This window comes from Coregonus lavaretus (assembly GCF_964263955.1).
Source record: "Coregonus lavaretus genome assembly, chromosome: 17".
In the NCBI taxonomy this organism is placed as follows: domain Eukaryota; kingdom Metazoa; phylum Chordata; class Actinopteri; order Salmoniformes; family Salmonidae; genus Coregonus; species Coregonus lavaretus.
The window spans coordinates 38341315-38360113 of NC_140004.1; the positions used below are offsets into that span (position 1 = coordinate 38341315).

The 18799-nt window shown below is 44.0% G+C and overlaps 1 pseudogene across 1 annotated transcript in view; it reads right to left on the reverse strand.

Moving 5' to 3' along the window:
- LOC311144387 (F-box/LRR-repeat protein 17-like) overlaps positions 1-18799 on the reverse strand; it is a 407455-nt pseudogene that overhangs the window by 385698 nt on the left and 2958 nt on the right. The window lies entirely within an intron of this gene.

An 18799-nucleotide genomic window follows, 5' to 3' on the forward strand; every position in this document is an offset into this window, starting at 1 on the left:
AAACCAGTCAACAGAGACAGATGTTCACAGAAGGCGTGGCGAAGGTCCACGTTGATAGAAACCTTGTCTGTCTTTCATCGTTTAAGAGAGACTTAGTGAGCTGGGTCCATGTCTGTTCTGTAATGAAGAGAAACAGGTGTGGTCCTCTGTAGCTCAGCTGGTAGAGCACGGCGCTTGTAACGCCAAGGTAGTGGGTTCGATCCCCGGGACCACCCATACACAAAATGTATGCACGCATGACTGTAAGTCGCTTTGGATAAAAGCGTCTGCTAAATGGCATATTATTTTATTTATTATAAACAGCCTTGCCTTGCCTGTTTTGTGATGGAAGACACCTGAATGGGTTTCTCGGGGCAGACAGAGGAGTATGCTCGGAAATAGGCTACCAACTACTAGGGATGGGCACGGTTATTCGAATATGCCAACTGACATTAGTATTCGATTACTTGGGAGAGTATTCTTTTTTTTTTTTTTAAGCTTTGTCTAAAAGTAAATAAAATGATCTATGTGATATTGCTACATAGCCTAGAAGGACAGACCATTACATTCAACATTTTAATAAAACGACAGTTTTAGGACAGTTTTTATGAGTGTGTCCCATAAAAAAGATGCACTGGTAGCCTAGACAACCGTTTCACACAGCTTGTTGTTATTGTCCAATCACAGCTGCGCTATAGTCAGAGGCTCCATGTGTAGGTAGTGATGTGGGAGATTTCAAAATCAATGCTAAATGGAATTTAAATGATGGAATTAAGTTGGCTAAATGAGAAGGAAAAGGCTACAATGAGCAACCAACAGGTAGGCTGTTGTTTCATATGAATCAAATCACATTTTCTTTGTCACATGCGCCGAATACAACAAGTGTAGACTTTACCGTGAAATGCTTACTTACGAGCCCTTTCCCAACAATGCAGTTAAAAAGTATGAAAATTAACAAATACATAAAAATAAAATAGTAACACAATAAAATAACAATAACAAGGCTATATACAGGCTATATACAAGGAGTACCGGTACCGAGTCAGTGTACTGGGGTACGAGGTAGTTGGGGTGATTGATTGAGGTAATATGTACATGTAGGTTTGGTTAAATGATTGATTTAAGTACTATGTACATGTAGGTAGGGGTGAAAAGCAGAAAGTCCGGGTAGCCATTTGATTAACTGCTCAGCAGTCTTATGGCTTTGGGGTAGAAGCTGTTCAGGAGCCTTTTGGTCCCAGACCTGGCGCTCCGGTACCGCTTGCCGTGCGGTAGCAGAGAGAACAGACTGTGACTTGGGTGGCTGGAGTCTTTGACCATTTTTAGGGCCTTTCTCTGACAATGCCTGGAATGGAGTTGTAGACGAGGACGGGAAGTGTAGCAATATTATCATTTCAAATGGCCGTCCCTACCAGCCATATAACAAACACCAAGCCTTAACCTGAACAACCTCTCACACACACACACACATTATTTCCTGTCGCCAGAGGAACCTTTTTAAACCACAGTCCTTTCTTCTAACCAGGCTCTTTGTCCGACAGGGACTGTCACCGTGTAATTCCCTGAACAGCTCAAAGGGACAGTTCACTTCACAGACACTCATATCTAGAGGCCAGTCCTGACATTTACAAAACTCATCGCTCGCGTCTCTCCATTTCTTCTTTCCTCTCTTGTTTCTCAATATTGATAGCAGTGTGTCTAGGTCCAGTCCGCCAGCCAGGCCGTCAAAGGAAACACAGCAGCTCTCATTAATAGACCTGATGACTTGTGAACCAGAGATATGATCAACTGGATGACCCCAACACAGGGTCCTCACTCCTAACCACATGAAACAGCTTTCACATGTTTTCTGAGGGATCGATAGCTAGACTTCAAAGACTACAGGAGAGAGAGAGAGAAATGAGAGTACACAAACACACAGAGGGGAGAGAGAGAGAGGAAATGAGAGTACACAAACACACAGAGGGGAGAGAGAGTGGAAGAATGAACGGGGAGAGAAACAGCAGGGAGTGAAAGCAAGAGAGGTGAGAGAGAGGGGGTTAATGAGATGTAAGAGAGTGTGAGAGGGGGTAATAAATTGAGGTGAATGAGAGACAGGGAGAGAGGAGAGGAAGAAGTGTAAGGTATATGAAAGAGGGTGGGAAGGAAAGGGGGAGCAAGGGGAGAAAATAAGGGATGTGGGAGTCTGGGAGGTGAGGGAAAGGGGGGAAATAGTGGCCATTTTCAACTGGATCCCCTGGGGAGTGGGGGGCATCTGACAGCCTGCTCCCCTGTGTTAGGAGATACAGATGGTCATCATTACAGGGACCAGCATCCCGTCAGCTCAGAAACACAGCAGATCTAACTGGTGGTTACCTCAATTATATAGACAATCACAGAGAGGGGAAGGGGGGGGGGGGATAGAGAGAGAGAGAGAGAGAGAGAGAGAGAGAGAGAGAGAGAGAGAGTGTCACGATCGTCTAATGAGGGAGACCAAAGCGCAGCGCGTTGAGCGAACATGACTTTATTAATTAAAGCCTAAACACGAAAACCACAAAACAAATGACGATACGTGAAGTCCACAGTGACAATGACTGTACAGGAACAAAAACCCACAACACTAAGGTGAACACTGACAGTTTAAATATGGCTCCCAATCAGAGATAACGAGCCGACAGCTGACACTCGTTACCACTGATTGGGAGTCACACGACCAAACAATGAAACACAACCAAATACAACACAACCAAATGAACACACCCTGGCTCAAAATACACAGTCCCGGAGCCAGAGCGTGACAGTACCCCCCCCTAAAGGCGCGGACTCCGACCGCGCCTACACCCCAAATAGGGAAGGGCTGGGTGGGTATTGCTCCTCGGAGGCGGCTCCGGCTCCGGGCTTGACCACCACCCTACTACAATCCCCCCGCAGTGTCCCCAGTCCGATCTGACCCAGTTAGCTGGATCAGGACTGCCGACACGCACCCCTGGCTTGGCGCGTGAGGCAGGACTGGACCGGACCTGGCAGACGATACGCACCCTTTGCATGGTGCGTGGAGCCGGAACAGGCCTCAACAGGCTGAAGACTCGCATCCCTGGCTTGGTGCGAGTAGCAGGAATGGGCTGAATCCGGCTGACGACTCGCACCCTTGGCTTGGTGCGAGTAGCAGGAATGGGCTGAATCCGGCTGACGACTCGCACCCTTGGCTTGGTGCGAGTAGCAGGAATGGGCTGAATCCGGCTGACGACTCGCACCCTTGGCTTGGTGCGAGTAGCAGGAATGGGCTGAATCCGGCTGACGACTCGCACCCTTGGCTTGTTGCGAGTAGCAGGAATGGGCCGGACTGGGCTGGCGACGTGCACCACAGACCTGGTGCGGAGAGCAGGAACGGGCAGAGCCGGGCTGACGAGACGCACCACAGGCTTGATGCGGAGAGCAGGCACGGGCAGAGCCGGGCTGACGACGCACACCACTGGCTTGGTGCGGGAAGCTTGGATGGGCCGGACTGTACTGGGGACACACACCACTGGTCCTACACCGGGATCTGGAACGGGCCGGACCGGACTGGCAACACACGCCAGTACCTCTCGCCGTGCCTCTACTTCCTCCATCCCCTCTTCGACCAGTGGCCCCCGTAACCCGGCGGCCTTCTCCGGCAACCCACTGGGCCGCTCTATCGCGGCCTCCTGCTGGTCCGACGTCGTGAGCCCCCCCCTAAAAAATTTCGGGGCGTCTCTCCTACCCGTGGACCAGGTCTCCATGTCCCTCGCCAGCCTCTCGCCCTTCTGCCATAATGTCAAGCCCTTCTCTTCCTCACTCGGCTTGACCCAGTCCAGGAGGCGAAGGAGATCTGTGAGGGATCTCCCTGGCGATGGCTCCTGGACACGCTGCTTGGTCCCATCTTGGTGGGTTTTTCTGTCACGATCGTCTAATGAGGAGGACCAATGCGCAGCGTTGAAGGTGAACATGACTTTATTAATTAAAGCCTAAACACGAAAACCACAAAACAAATGACGATACGTGAAGTCCACAGTGACAATGACTGTACAGGAACAAAAACCCACAACACTAAGGTGAACACTGACAGTTTAAATATGGCTCCCAATCAGAGATAACGAGCCGACAGCTGACACTCGTTACCACTGATTGGGAGTCACACGACCAAACAATGAAACACAACCAAATACAACACAACCAAATGAACACACCCTGGCTCAAAATACACAGTCCCGGAGCCAGAGCGTGACAGAGAGAGAGAGAGAGAGAGAGAGAGAGAGAGAGAGAGAGAGAGAGAGAGAGAGAGAGAGAGAGAGAGAGAGAGAGAGAGAGAGAGAGAGAACATACTATATAGGATGAGGCTTCTGTTATGATTAGTCTGGAATGGATGACATCTGCTCTCAATAATGTTGATCATGTCAACATGATTTGGTGTCATTTCAACCTGAAAGGCAGGGTCACAACACAAGCTGGGCCGATGGTGAACTCTCTGCCATTCACGCGGTAAAAGACCCCACCCATTGTGAACCCACATCCAACAGGTCAGTTCCTGTCCTTTGTAAGTAATGTCCAGTAGTGAGTAATGTCACGTCATCCCAACAACATGGTCAAGTCAAAGTAGACGCATCCTCCATGTCACACAGACAGGAGACTGTCACAGGGATGTTCTCTGGCTGTGGAGAGCGTTCCTCCAGTCCGCGGGTCGGTCCTACTCATCTATCATCGTTCCAAAATACTTCCCGGGACAAATTTACCAAGAAAGTGTACATTTTGTCCAGCCTTTCCCATGTGTCTCCCTGTGTTTAAACTAACCAGTTGGGTGTCGTGTCAGAATAGATCTCCTATAACTGACAGCATTTCATTACCTGTTCCCCTGTTCTGCCTTTGTTCTGGCCAGCATAAATACACATCACTCACCGCATTGGACCGTTATTGGACCACTTCTCTGGTTTTAACTGTAATGTTCACAAGCTGTCGGCCTATCAGGGAGGGAGATAGGGTATCTGTGACTGACCAATGGCTAAACAGATGCCATTCAATGTGACACCTCATCACCCAGAGTGTTCCGTGGTCCGTGTTCTGAGGGATGTTCACACAAATACAGCCGTCACACGCCACCCTCTGGGAGGATTAACCAAGATGGTCTCAGGGAAAAAGGAGAGGAAACATACAAAAATTCACATATCCGACTAATTACAGCTAAATTGAGTGCACATGGTAATCTATTGAAGGTCATCTCCAATTCCATTTACACACATTTAAGCTAATTAAAACTGTGTTTAAACAGAACCGTGTGTGTGTGTCTGTGTGTGTGTCGTGTGTGTGTGTGTGTGTGTGTGTGTGTGTGTGTGTGTGTGTGTGTGTGTGTGTGTGTGTGTGTATTACAGACAGACACGTGTTCCCAGAAGGAAGTCAGACAGACAGTTCATATACTATCACCTCAGTGGAAAATTAAAACAAATGTGCTTTGATTCCACCAGGAAAGGAGAGGCGGGAGGAAAATTAAAAGAGAGAGAAAAGTGCCTATTTGGCAAAATGTTCCTAAAATTGCGATACTCGTGTTTAATTTTAAAGGACTAATGGAATAGGATTATTCATGCAGAAGAATGGGTGTGATCTGTTGAGCAGATAGGCGTACACAATACTTTGTCTGTATTGAATTTCCAAAACTCTCAGCTCAACTTCCAGGCCGTCTCTCTCCTAGGACACATCAATGTGATGATGAGGAGGAGTTTGGTATCCTGTAAGTCTTTATCCTCCGAGGCAGACAGAGAGAGAACAGAATATGGCAAATCAACTTGAGCTCAAACCAAGGTCTGAAAACAGACAAACAATCCCTACAACTCTGACACAGATTCTGTCTAACTATGAACAAGGTCAAATATGAGCACACAAAGACTTCTCTATTCTTCTAACCACACGCAGCATAGCAGAGAGAAACGTTAAGCCAGTTTAAACCAGCCAGTTCACCTTGTACTGTGTGGACACAGAGAGCCGTCAGGGAGAAGAGAGAGAAAAAGAGAGCGTGGGTGCGGGAAAGAGAGAGAGAGAAATAGTGAGAGAAAAAGCTATAAGAGACCCAACCATCAGAGCTTCACCTGAGGAACTCAGAAATCACTGGAGCTCAAAAGTCATTATTCCTCAACGTCTAACCTATGTTTATACACACTGAAGAATAGTCCTTCTGACAACACCCATAGAATAGGCTAGCCAGAAACTGTCTGTTTTTATCAGCTTATTGTGGCAGACTCACGGCATAAAAATATTAAAGTTAAACACTTCCAGACTAGATACTGCATGTTCTGATGAGAGCAGGAAGCATTGAGTCAAAGAAGAGAGAAACCACCAGCAGAGTATGAGAGAGAGAGAGAGACTGCACAGAAACGTCCTCCAGCTTTTAAATTATTCAATTAGAAGGAAGCCAGAAAGATGGGAGGAGGAGGAGGAGGAGGAGGAAAATGAAGGAAGAACAGAGTGAGTGAGGGATCATCTCCATTCCTCATTGACTGAAAGAGACAGAGACAGGATCCTGTTACATTACATTAGGGAAAAGAGAAGAGAGTGGAGGCAAGAAAAGAGATGGGGAAAGGGAGGCATGAGAGAGAGGGAGCGAGAGAGATGGTAGAGCCAAAGACATCTATTGAAAAGGAGTTTGAGAATTGGATGATCTGTCAGTGAGTGAATTGGGGACGTTGTGATAAAGATGTTTTGTAAATGCTTCAGATGTCAGAGTAGACCTGCTGGTGCCTGGCCTCTGTGCTTTGCCTCCTAACCCCACAGGACAGAGGACAAACTGTACACTATTGCACAGCCATAGGCTTCTACAAGCAAGCGCAACTGCTGAGGTTACTGCCTTTTTGAAGGTTGTGTTCCACGATATAATATAACCAGTTGATATTACGGTTTCAATAAATCAATATCAATGGCACTTGTTTTTTTATTCACTGCATTGGGTAAGTTGTTACGTTACAGCCTTATTCTAAAATGGATTAAATAGTTTTTTCCCCCTCATCAATCTACACACAATACCCCATAATGATAAAGCAAAAACAGGTTTTTTGACATTTTTGGCAAATGCATAAAATACAAAAAACTGAAATATCACATTTACATAAGTATTCAGACCCTTTACTCAGTACTTTGTTGAAGTACCTTTGGCAGTGATTACAGCATTGAGTGTTCTTGGGTATGACGCTACAAGCTTGGCACACCTGTATTTGCGGAGTTTCTCCCATTCTTCTCTACAGATCCTCTCAAGCTCTGTCAGGTTGGATGGGGTGCGTCGTTGCACAGCTATTTTCAGGTCTCTCTAGAGATGTTTGATCGGGTTCAAGTCCGGGCTCTGGCTGGGCCACTCAAGGACATTCAGAGACTTGTCCCCAAGCTACTCCTGCATTGTCTTGGCTGTGTGCATAGGGTCGTGTTGGAAGGTGAACCTTTGCCCCAGTCTGAGTTCCTGAGTGCTCTGGAGCAGATTTTCATCCAGGATCTCCCTGTACTTTGCTCCGTTCAGACTAGTCTCCCAGTCCCTGCCGCTGACAAACATCCCCAGAGCATGATGCTGCCAACACCATGCTTCACCGTAGGGATGGTGCCAGGTTTCCTCTAGACATGATGCTTGGCATTCAGGCCAAAGCTCTAGGAAGAGTCTTGGTGGTTCCAAACGTCTTCCATTTAAGAATGATGGAGGCCACGGTGTTCTTGGGGACCTTAAATGCTGCAGAACTTTGTTGGTACCTTTCCCCAGATCTGTGCCTCGACACAATCCTGTCTCAGAGCTCTACGGACAATTCCTTTGACCTCATGGCCTGGTTTTTGCTCTGACATGCACTGTCAACTCTGACCTTATATAGACAGTTGTGCCTTTCCAAATCATGTCCAATCAATTGAATTTACCACAGGTGGACTCCAATAAAGTTGTAGAAACATCTCAAGGATGATCAATGGAAACAGGATGCACTGGAGCTCAATTTTGAGTCTCATAGCAAAGGGTCTGAATACTTATGTACAGTTGAAATCGGAAGTTTACATACACCTTAGCCAAATACATCTAAACTCAGTTTTTCATTCCCTGTCATAGGTCAGTTAGGATCACCACTGTATTTTAAGAATGTGAAATGTCAGAATATAGTAGAGAGAATGATTTATTTCAGCTTTTATTTCTTTCATCACATTCCCAGTGGGTCAGAAGTTTACATACACTCAATTAGTATTTGGTAGCATTGCTTTTAAATTGTTTAACTTGGTTCAAATGTTTTGGGTAGCCTTCCACAAGCTTCCCACAATAACATTGGGTGAATTTTGTCCCATTCCTCCTGACAGAGCTGGTGTAACTGAGTCAGGTTTGTAGACCTCCTTGCACATGCTTTTTCAGTTCTGCCCACACATTTTCTATAGGATTGAGGTCAGGGCTTTGTGATGGCCACTCCAATACCTTGACTTTGTTGTCCTTAAGCCATTTTGCCACAACTTTGGAAGTATGCTTGGGGTCATTGTCCATTTGGAAGACCCATTTGTGACCAAGCTTTAACTTCCTGACTGATGTCTTGAGATGTTGCTTCAATATATCCAGATAATCTTCCTTCCTCATGATGCCATCTATTTTGTGAAGTGCACCAGTGCCTCCTGCAGCAAACCACCAACACAGCATGATGCTGCCACCCCGTGCTTCACGGTTGGGATGGTGTTCTTTGGCTTGCAAGCATCTCCCTTTTTCCTCCAAACATAACGATGGTCATTATGGCCAAACAGTTCTATTTTTGTTTCATCAGACCAGAGGACATTTCTCTAAAAAGTAAGATCTTTGTCCCCATGTGCAGTTGCAAACTGTAGTCTGGCTTTTTTATGGCGGTTTTGGAGCAGTGGCTTCTTCCTTGCTGAGCGCCTTTCAGGTTATGTTGATATATGACTCGTTTTACTGTTCTGGGATTGATTTGCACATTGCCAAAACGCGTCTCCTTCCTGAGCTGTATGACGGCTGCGTGGTCCCATGGTGTTTATACTTGCGTACTATTGTTTGTACAGATGAACGTGGTACCTTCAGGCGTTTCGAAATTGCTCCCAAGGATGAACCAGACTTGTGGAGGTCTACAACTTTTTTTCTGAGGTCTTGGCTGATTTCTTTAGATTTTCCCATGATGTCAAGCAAAGAGGCACTGAGTTTGAAGGTAGGCCTTGAAATACATCCACCTCCAATTGACTCAAATTATGTCAATTAGCCTATCAGAAGCTTCTAAAGTCATGACATAATATTCTTGAATTTTCTAAGCTGTTTAAAGGCACAGTCAACTTAGTGTATGTAAACTTCTGACCCACTGGAATTGTGATACAGTGAATTATAAGTGAAATAATCCGTCTGTAAACAATTGTTTGAAAAATTACTTGTGTCATGCACGAAGTAGATGTCCTAACCGACTTGCCAAAACGATAGTTTGTTAACAAGAAATTTGTGGAGTGGTTGAAAAACGAGTTTTAATGACACCAACCTAAGTGTATGTAAATGTCTGACTTCAACTGTATATAAGGTATCTGTATTTTATTTGTAATACATTTGCGAAAATTTCTAAAAACCTGTTTTCGCTTTGTCATTATGGGGTGTGGTGTGCAGAAAAAAGTATTTAATCCATTTTAGAATAAGGCTGTAACGTAACAAAAAGTGGAAAAAGTGAAGGGGTCTGAATAATTTCCGAATGCAATTTAGCAATTAGGATTCGTTATCTGTAACGGTTATGATAAATTAGGCATTGTTGCGCACTGTTGGCATATAGATAAATGCGCACATATTTTTTCCCAGTGCGGGCCTTGTGTTCTAAAAATTGCTTTCTTTTTTTGGAGTACTCTAAAAAAAAATCATGCAAGTACTCTAACAGTCATAAAATGTAAAATGCCCATCCCTAACTCATAGCCAACTAAATTCTGTCATCAAAACACTTTATAGGCTAGATTCCTTAGGGCACATAGGACAGGCTAGTCAAAATATGTTTATCCTCAGCCCACACAAAAGTCTGTAAATGTAAATACTTCATTCCAGTTTTCTAGCTAAACACAGCAGAAAACATGAAAACCAGCAGCCTAACCCTAATCCAGAGATAAGGACACTTCTCCCTATAAGACGAATGTAAATCATTCACTTTGCCCACTTTCCTTTTTAACGAGATGAAATCAATGCTTTAATCTGGTCCTACATTTCTAATTAGAAAAGATATAGAGCTATTACACAGTGGCGGCTGGTGAAAAATATTCTCGGTGGGGCTGTGCCATACTTTTTTTTTCCTGTAACCATCGCGATATATTTTAACACAAACTGCAGGACAGCAGTGCTCAGTGAAACATTCAGTAATTATTTAATGCCAATATTAAAAAGTTGAGGCATTCTTACACAAAAACATATTACACAAACCCAAGCCTTTCATTTGCATTTAAAGTGAACTTTTCACCATTGGTAGTAAACAGGCAACGCAACAGGCATGCTGTCAGAACAGAGTGGAAAGTGGACAATAACATGAAATTATTATAAAGTTTATAGGAAATCTTACACTGTATAAAAGGATGTATAATATAGAAATGGATATCAAGTGGATGAACTCAAACCTTTGACTGGAAGAATAGCATACAGTATTTTATGATCATACTAAATGTGACTAATTGTTAATGTGCTCCAGAACTGCAACAATTAATTGATACAAAACAACATATATACAGTAATATTAGCAAAGACACTATTAAGACTTTCTAGAGTACCATATATAACTGGATTTTTTATGCTAAGGTCAACTATATACAAAGAAACATGCGGCCAGAGCTGCTCTGTGTGTGTGTGTGTCTGTCATCTTATTTGTACAGGAATTTTGCCCGTCTGTCCTTCTGAGTGGCAAAACCTCTCAATGACCCTTTGATTAAAGTCAGGAATGTCCCTGACAAGTTTCTTCTCCATGGAGAGCATGGCCAGAGCGTTCAGGCGATCCTGTGTCATGCTGTTTCTCAGGAAGGTCTTGATCCTTTTCAGTGTAGAGAAGCACCTTTCTGACTCAGCAGTTGTCATGGGTGTGGTGATGAGGATCTTGAGGAGGCTGGCAGTCTCTGTGAAAGTGCTCTGAAGGTTGTTCTCCATGAAGAACTGGTACAGGGGCACTGCACCACTACAAGCCTTGAACTCACTGTTCTCATAGATGAGGGACAGTTCGGTTTTGAGCTTGGCCTTGTTCAACATGGGGTACGCCTCCACGGTTGTTTCAAGCGCTGTATCGGGGAACTTCACACTGTGTTGTGGGAACAACTCTCCGTGCAATAGTGTTGCGCTGATGAGGTGCTGGGTGAAGGAGAACCTCTCTTTGGCATGACTCAGGATGGTATCACATACCTGTAAAAGATACATCATCAGCTTTAATTTGCAATTAAGCTATTTTGATGCAAGTGATCCTGACTGACACATGCCTATGTCCAACTCAAGTATATGATTACCAAGGTGCTGATTGTTCAGGGTTTTGGCTACATACTACCAGGCCTGAAAAAAGTTCTAGGGGGAAACACTGACAATTACATCACAACTTACCTCTATAGCCAACCTCTGTTGTTCTCCTGGTCCCAGCATCCTCCGTCGCTTGATGGGCTGTTGCTGCTCGTCAGATGCGCTGTCCCCACACAAAGAGGGAATTGAGGCCCTGGGTCCAATAAATAAAGTTTAATTTGATAACTTGCAATCAGACTTCTTAACTCACTGTAATTCCCCCTCAACACACAACCAGTGACTTATATATATATATATATATATATATATATATATATATATATATATATATATATATATATATATATATATATATATATAGACAGACAGACAGACAGATAGTGTGTATATACATACAAACTATGTCTAGTAACTGCTTTTAACCTGTGATGTACATAATTAACTGATGTTATTACGTTTTAAAGCCTTTTTCTATTACATTTGTGAGAGGGATGCAACATCATTTTGTTCTGCTGTGCACTTAGCAATAAAGTTAATCTTCAATAACAACTAGGCCTCTTCTAGAAATTGACCTGGTGGACACCTGAATAATTATTACAAACTGTGTAGTACTTTCCTGCATTATTATCAACGTCTGATTGTGTCTTCTCTTTCCTTTTAAAATACTAAAACAAATATAATTGTGACGGCTCTATGATAATCACTCACTTTGATGACCAGACACATTTAGGCTTTTAAACTGTTGTAAGTGAACTATTCATCTTTCTAACAACATCTTTATCAGCCAATAGTAAATATAGTTATTTACCTGATTGTTAGCATGCTGTCTGTGAACCTCTGGACAAGTGCTTTAATGAAGACAGGGTCGATGTTCCTCTTCTGCAGCTGGCTGAAAAGCATGTCCACATTTGGCATGATCTTGTGGAACAGTGCCAGGAAAAAACAGAAAGCCTCGTCTTCGAGCATCCTCACAAAGCCCCCCGCCTCTCTGACAGTCGGGGCATCAAAGTTCCCAGAGTCTCTGATGGTCTGGAAACACGTTAGGAGGTCATCCCTGTACTCGTACACAGTGTTTACAGCGCGACTGTGGAAGTTCCACCGTGTTGTAGAGGCTCTGGGGAGTCTATGCGCAACCACTTCGTCAAGCACGGTGGTTCGCTTGGGAGACCTGGAGAAGAAAGCAGAAAATCCTGCAAGGTCGGAAAAGAAAGTGCCGATCCTGGGGATGCGTGAAGTAGCCTGCTGCATGATGAGGTTCAGCTGATGTGCATAGCAGTGGACGTAGTGCGCATTTTCGTACACATCCACTATTTTACGCTGCACTCCGCCGGTGGCTCCCCTCATCATACTTGCTCCGTCGTAAGGCTGGGCAATAAGTTTGGCCTTTTGTCCATGTGAGAGTATGGTGCTGAGCCTCTCCAGCAGCGCTGTAGCGATGGTGTCGGCGGTTGCGTTCTCGATCAAAATGAACTCGAAAAAACGCTCTTGGACGTTACTTTTAGCATCGATGTAGCGTATCACAAGCACCAACTGGCAGTGGGTGGAAACGTCAGTCGTCTCGTCAGCTTGAATGGCGATAAAATCAGCACTCTTTACTTCCTCCAGGATGTAATCCTTAAGCACTGACAGCATACAGTCCAACAGCTCGTTCTGTATCGTCTTTGACGTGCCCTTAAAAACGGTAGCTGTCTTCAGGTGCTCCTCCAGCACACTGTCGAGGGAGGCAACAAAATCCACTAAGCCCCGGAAAATGCCGGGGTTGTCCGAGGAGTCAGTCTCCTCGTGCCCACGCAAGGCCAACTCAAAAGCCCCACAGAACTTCACACAATCGATAATTTTGGATAGAATGTGCCTGTTTTTATCCACCTCCTCATTGTGTTTCCTCACCGCAATCCTGTGGCCGTCATCCAGCTGCGTAGCAATGTTCACCCTTCCTAATACAGCTAGCTTTACAGAGTTGTCCATGTGTGCCCTGGTGTTCTCATGTTTCTTTACCTTCTCTGACAGGTGCTTCATATCCCTCACTCCGGTACCTGTCCATGCTGAATCTGACCCCGTCGTTTTAAAAAGCAAGCACGGAAAGCAAAATAAAGCATTAGCATCAGTGCACCCAGCTAGCCAAGCCTTCCTGGTGTACCAGCTACGGGAGAAGCCGCGCATATACTGCTTCCCTTTCTCGCTAGCCTGCTGTCTGATTGAGAGGTCAGGTTGATCTGGGCCCAGCTCTTTCACCCGAACTTTCTCTGACAAAGTTCTCCTCTCAAACGGATCTTGGAGGAGAGATTTCACCGAGTTAGGGTTGGGTCTTGGAGGAGTAACGTTTGCGCTCGCCATTGTCGTCTAGTAAAAATGGCGCCACTGGAGCCCGGTCCTTATTTTATCAGGGGCGAGCTTGGGGCGATAAAATAATCGCCCTCCTTGGATTCGAATTAAAATCGCTGATTAGCTACATTTTATGTCATACATTCATATCTTAAATTAGCAATTGGCTTAACTGCTACGTAGACCCGCCTCCTCGGGGCACTTTCTGTATCGCCCAGAGCTGACGAGGCGTTTGACAGGCAGAGGAAAGGTTGCGAATATGATTTTCTATCATATCTTACACATATTACTGTGTGCATTCCATATTTCAAACACACAAATATTGACATACTGATGTTTTTATTATTATTATTATTATTTTTATTTATTTTTTATTATATATTTTTTAATAATTTTATTTAAGGGGGCGGCGCCCTAGCGCCCTCTATCGGCCAGCCGCCACTGCTATTACATTTAATTTCTCAAAACAGTTGGGGAGAGAAATGAGAGTCCTCTACGGAGAGGAGAGAGGGAAGTTTCCCCTGGACTTCTTAATAGCAGGCCAACTTAACGACAATATCAGGCCAACGCAATGAGAGCGGCTAGACATAACAACTCCTAAAAATATTCACAACCCATTTCTCTCTGGCACAATATGAAGAGGACGCCAGAAAACTTCCCAGCAATCTAACGTCTGAAAAATGGCTGTCTGAAATTGATACCGCAGCGTTGAAAAATTATTAGCGCCAAAATTAATATCTCACTTCACTATAATCCCTATTTTCCTACCTATTAAGGTGATGAATGAGATTTTAACAGACTGAGCTATTGTTAACCAGCTTTAAGTGGAACTAATTAATCAAGAGCATAATATTTAGAGGAAAGGAAGACAAATGCATTAGGTGAGAGAAATATGAGGCAGGATTAAAGACGCAATGCTACTAAACCCAGATAGACTTGGAAACAGAAGTCAATTGCACATCTCAATACATACAGTACATATACAGGGAAGCTTTTCATGGAAGTGCCAAATGTAGAGGATTCTAGCCGGCCTCTGTGGCTTAGTTAAAAGAATACACTTTTTTATCTGACCCATGTATCAAGCTATGGCCTCTCATTGCATAGGACCTGTTGACTGGCCACGTTCAGTAGTGGAGGACCACTGACCTCCAGTGGTGGAGGGGAGAGACTGTCAGGGATCATTCAAAAATTACACTGAGAACTGAGTGCATTACTGCCGAGTGCCGAGACAACATGTAAAACTGGGTAGGCTATACAATAAACAGTCCTCAAGTGTTCCAGTCAGTAAGTATTCTAGTATTTTGATAGCCTACTTTGGGTAAGAAGTGGACATACAGTCGTGGTCAAAAGTTTTGAGAATGACACAAATATTAATTTTCACAAAGTCTGCTGCCTCAGATTTTATGACGGCAATTTGCATATACTCCAGAATGTTATGAAGAGTGATTAGATGAATTGCAATTAATTGCAAAGTCCCTCTTTGCCATGAAAATGAACTTAATCCCAAAAAAACATTTCCACTGCAGTTCAGCCCTGCCACAAAAGGACCAGCTGACATCATGTCAGTGATTCTCTCGTTAACACAGGTGAGAGTGTTGACGAGGACAATGCTGGAGATCACTCTGTCATGCTGATTGAGTTAGAATAACAGACTGGAAGCTTTAAAAGGAGGGTGGCGCTTGAAATCATTGTTATTCCTCTGTTAAAATGTTTACTTTTAAAAAAAACATTTTTTAGTCATTTAGCAGACGCTCTTATCCAGAGCGACTTACAGCGAGTGCATACATTATTTAATTTTTCATACTGGCCCCCCGTGGGAATCGAACACACAACCCTGGCGTTGCAAACGCCATGCTCTACCAACTGAGCTACATCCCTGCCGGCCATTCCCTCCCCTACCCTGGACGACGCTGGGCCAATTGTGCGCCGCCCCATGGGTCTCCCGGTCACGGCCTGCTACAACAGAGCCTGGATTCTAACCAGGATCTCTAGTGGCACAGCGATGCAGTGCCTTAGACCACTGCGCCACTCGGGAGTGGTTACCTGCAAGGAAACCATGGTTACCTGCAAGGAAACACGTGCCATCATCATTGCTTTGCACAAAAAGGGCTTCACAGGCAAGGATATTGCTGCTAGTAAGATTGCACCTAAATCAACCATTTATCGGATCATCAAGAACTTCAAGGAGAGAGGTTCAATTGTTGTGAAGAAGGCTTCAGGGCGCCCAAGAAAGTCCAGCAAGTGCCAGGACCGTCTCCTAAAGTTGATTCAGCTGCGGGATCGGGGCACCACCAGTGCAGAGCTTGCTCAGGAATGGCAGCAGGTAGGTGTGAGTGCATCTGCACGCACAGTGAGGCAAAGACTTTTGGAGTATGGCCTGGTATCAAGAAGGGCAGCGAGGAAGCCATTTCTCTCCAGGAAAAACATCAGGGACAGACTGATATTCTGCAAAAGTTACAGGGATTGGACTGCTGAGGACTGGGGTAAAGTCATTTTCTCTGATGAATCCCCTTTCCGATTGTTTGGGGCATCCGGAAAAAAGCTTGTCCAGAGAAGACAAGGTGAGCGCTACCATCAGTCCTGTGTCATGCCAACAGTAAAGCATCCTGAGACCATTCATGTGTGGGGTTGCTTCTCAGCCAAGGGAGTGGGCTCACTCACAATTTTGCCTAACACAGCCATGAATAAAGAATGGTACCAACACATCCTCCGAGAGCAACTTCTCCCAACCATCCAAGAACAGTTTGGTGACGAACAATGCCTTTTCCAGCATGATGGAGCACCTTGCCATAAGGCAAAAGTGATAACTAAGTGGCTCAGGGAACAAAACATCGAAATTGTCCAGGAAACTTCCCAGACCTTAATCCCATTGAGAACTTGTGGTCAATCCTCAAGAGGCGGGTGGACAAACAAAAACCCACAAATTCTAACAAACTCCAAGCATTGATTATGCAAGAATGGGCTGCCATCAGTCAGGATGTGGCCCAGAAGTTAATTGACAGCATGCCAGGGCGGATTGCAGAGGTCTTGAAAAAGAAGGGTCAGCACTGCAAATATTGACTCTTTGCATAAACGTACAGTTTTTTAACAATCACTTTGGCACTAATTTCAGAACCTTGACGTCATTTTTCAAAACTCTAGACACAAAACTCACAACCAATGATCAAAATGCACATTTTTCAAAACTCTAACACTTTTTTCAGTTGCTTGGATACTTATAGACATAAAACTAAGATAATTTGTTCATTTAACAAAAATCACCTGTTCAATATGACACAACTTAACATCAAAGTACTACTATTTCAAAAGGCAATTCACAAATTACATTTCAGATGAGTGTCTATTCATTTCATTACAATTATCCAACTATCAATTGATACAACTGCTCAAAATGATAAGTAACTGTTGCATTACTCTTAATGCATAGTTGCATGGAAACAGACAAACAATAATTCCATGTTTAGATCATGAAAGTTTCAAGATAACGAGATTCATTGTCACCAATTAGCGTGGAGCATGAACCAATTAGACTACATTATCTATGGATGTAATATTTCATCATCATTCTTTATCAGACACCGTTTCTATGGTCCCATGTACCACCTTTTCAGACTATTTACAGTATTGACAGTACTGCACTGTATGGATGCAGGCCCTTGTAATTGCTTGTCCAATTCTGCCAACTCGTTACTGATGATTGAGTTCACATTATGGAATGAGTATATAAAGAATTGATTGGGATACACTTGCAACAACATAGCGATACATACTGTAACATGGAGCCGGCAGGTGATCCAGGTCACAATAGAGGTCAAGCAGTGGTGGGAGGAAGACGAGGAAGACGTGTTGGTCAAAGGAATGGCAGGGGACAAGCACCCCTTCTGAGAGGTGGTCGTGGGCCTCGTTTGAGAGATGTGGGGGAACGTGGTAGAGGACAAAGCCACGGACCAAGACAGCGGCAGCAACAGCAAAGAGTGCCCAAAGAAATCCGAGCAATAGTTGTAGACCATGTCATAAATCATGGCATGACAATGACTGAGGCGGCTACAATGATACAACCAAACCTCAGAAGGTCAACCGTGGCCTCAATAACCAGATTGAGGAATTCTTCTCCACATGGAGATGGAAGGTTTATGATAGGCGCCCTCATGAACAGTAATCACTCCTATGTTTTGCTTTTTACAGTACAAGCAAGCAAGTTGAGGAACACTGCATTTTATGTTTTACAGTACTGTATTGTTTTTCATCAATATATTTCAGATTTTGTTCAATGATTCCACTGTGTCTGTAGTATTCTCTCTACTACTGCAGTACTTTTACAGGGATGTATTTACATGTAGTACCATAATGAAACATGTATCACCTATTTTGTACTACAATATTGAATGATTGTACGAACAATGATACAGTGAAACTATCGGTTGCTTGTGTGTGGGTGATCTAAATTAAAGTTTCATTGGTATTTCACAATAAATTAGTTTTTTGAACCAATGATTGTGCAAGTGCAACATTTCTTGAAAGATATGAATGCACAATGCAATGTTTTGAACATTGGACAGCCTGTGTTACAAGTGATGACCGTTTTGAGTTTTGTGTCTAGAGTTTTGAAAAATGACGTCAAGGTTCTGAAATTAGTGCCAAAGTGATTGTAAAAAACTGTAATGTAATTGTCAATAAAAGCCTTTGACACTTATGGAATGCTTGTAATTATACTTCAGTATACCATAGTAACATCTGACAAAAATATCTAAAAACAATGAAGCAGCAAACTTTGTGAAGACCAATACTTGTGTCATTCTCTAAACTTTTGACCACGACTGTACACTTAAAATGTCAAGCTTTCAGAGCCAGAGATTCAGATAGTCAGGATGTCCAAATCCCCTGCAGAACATGAACACAACCTCTACACCTGCAGAGTAATGGTGTCTAACTAAACAAGACTCCACCACAACACAACCAGCTAACACATGAAGCTAGCTCAGAGATCACACAGTGAATGTGTGTGTGTGTGTGTGTGTGTGTGTGTGTGTGTGTGTGTGTGTGTGTGTGTGTGTG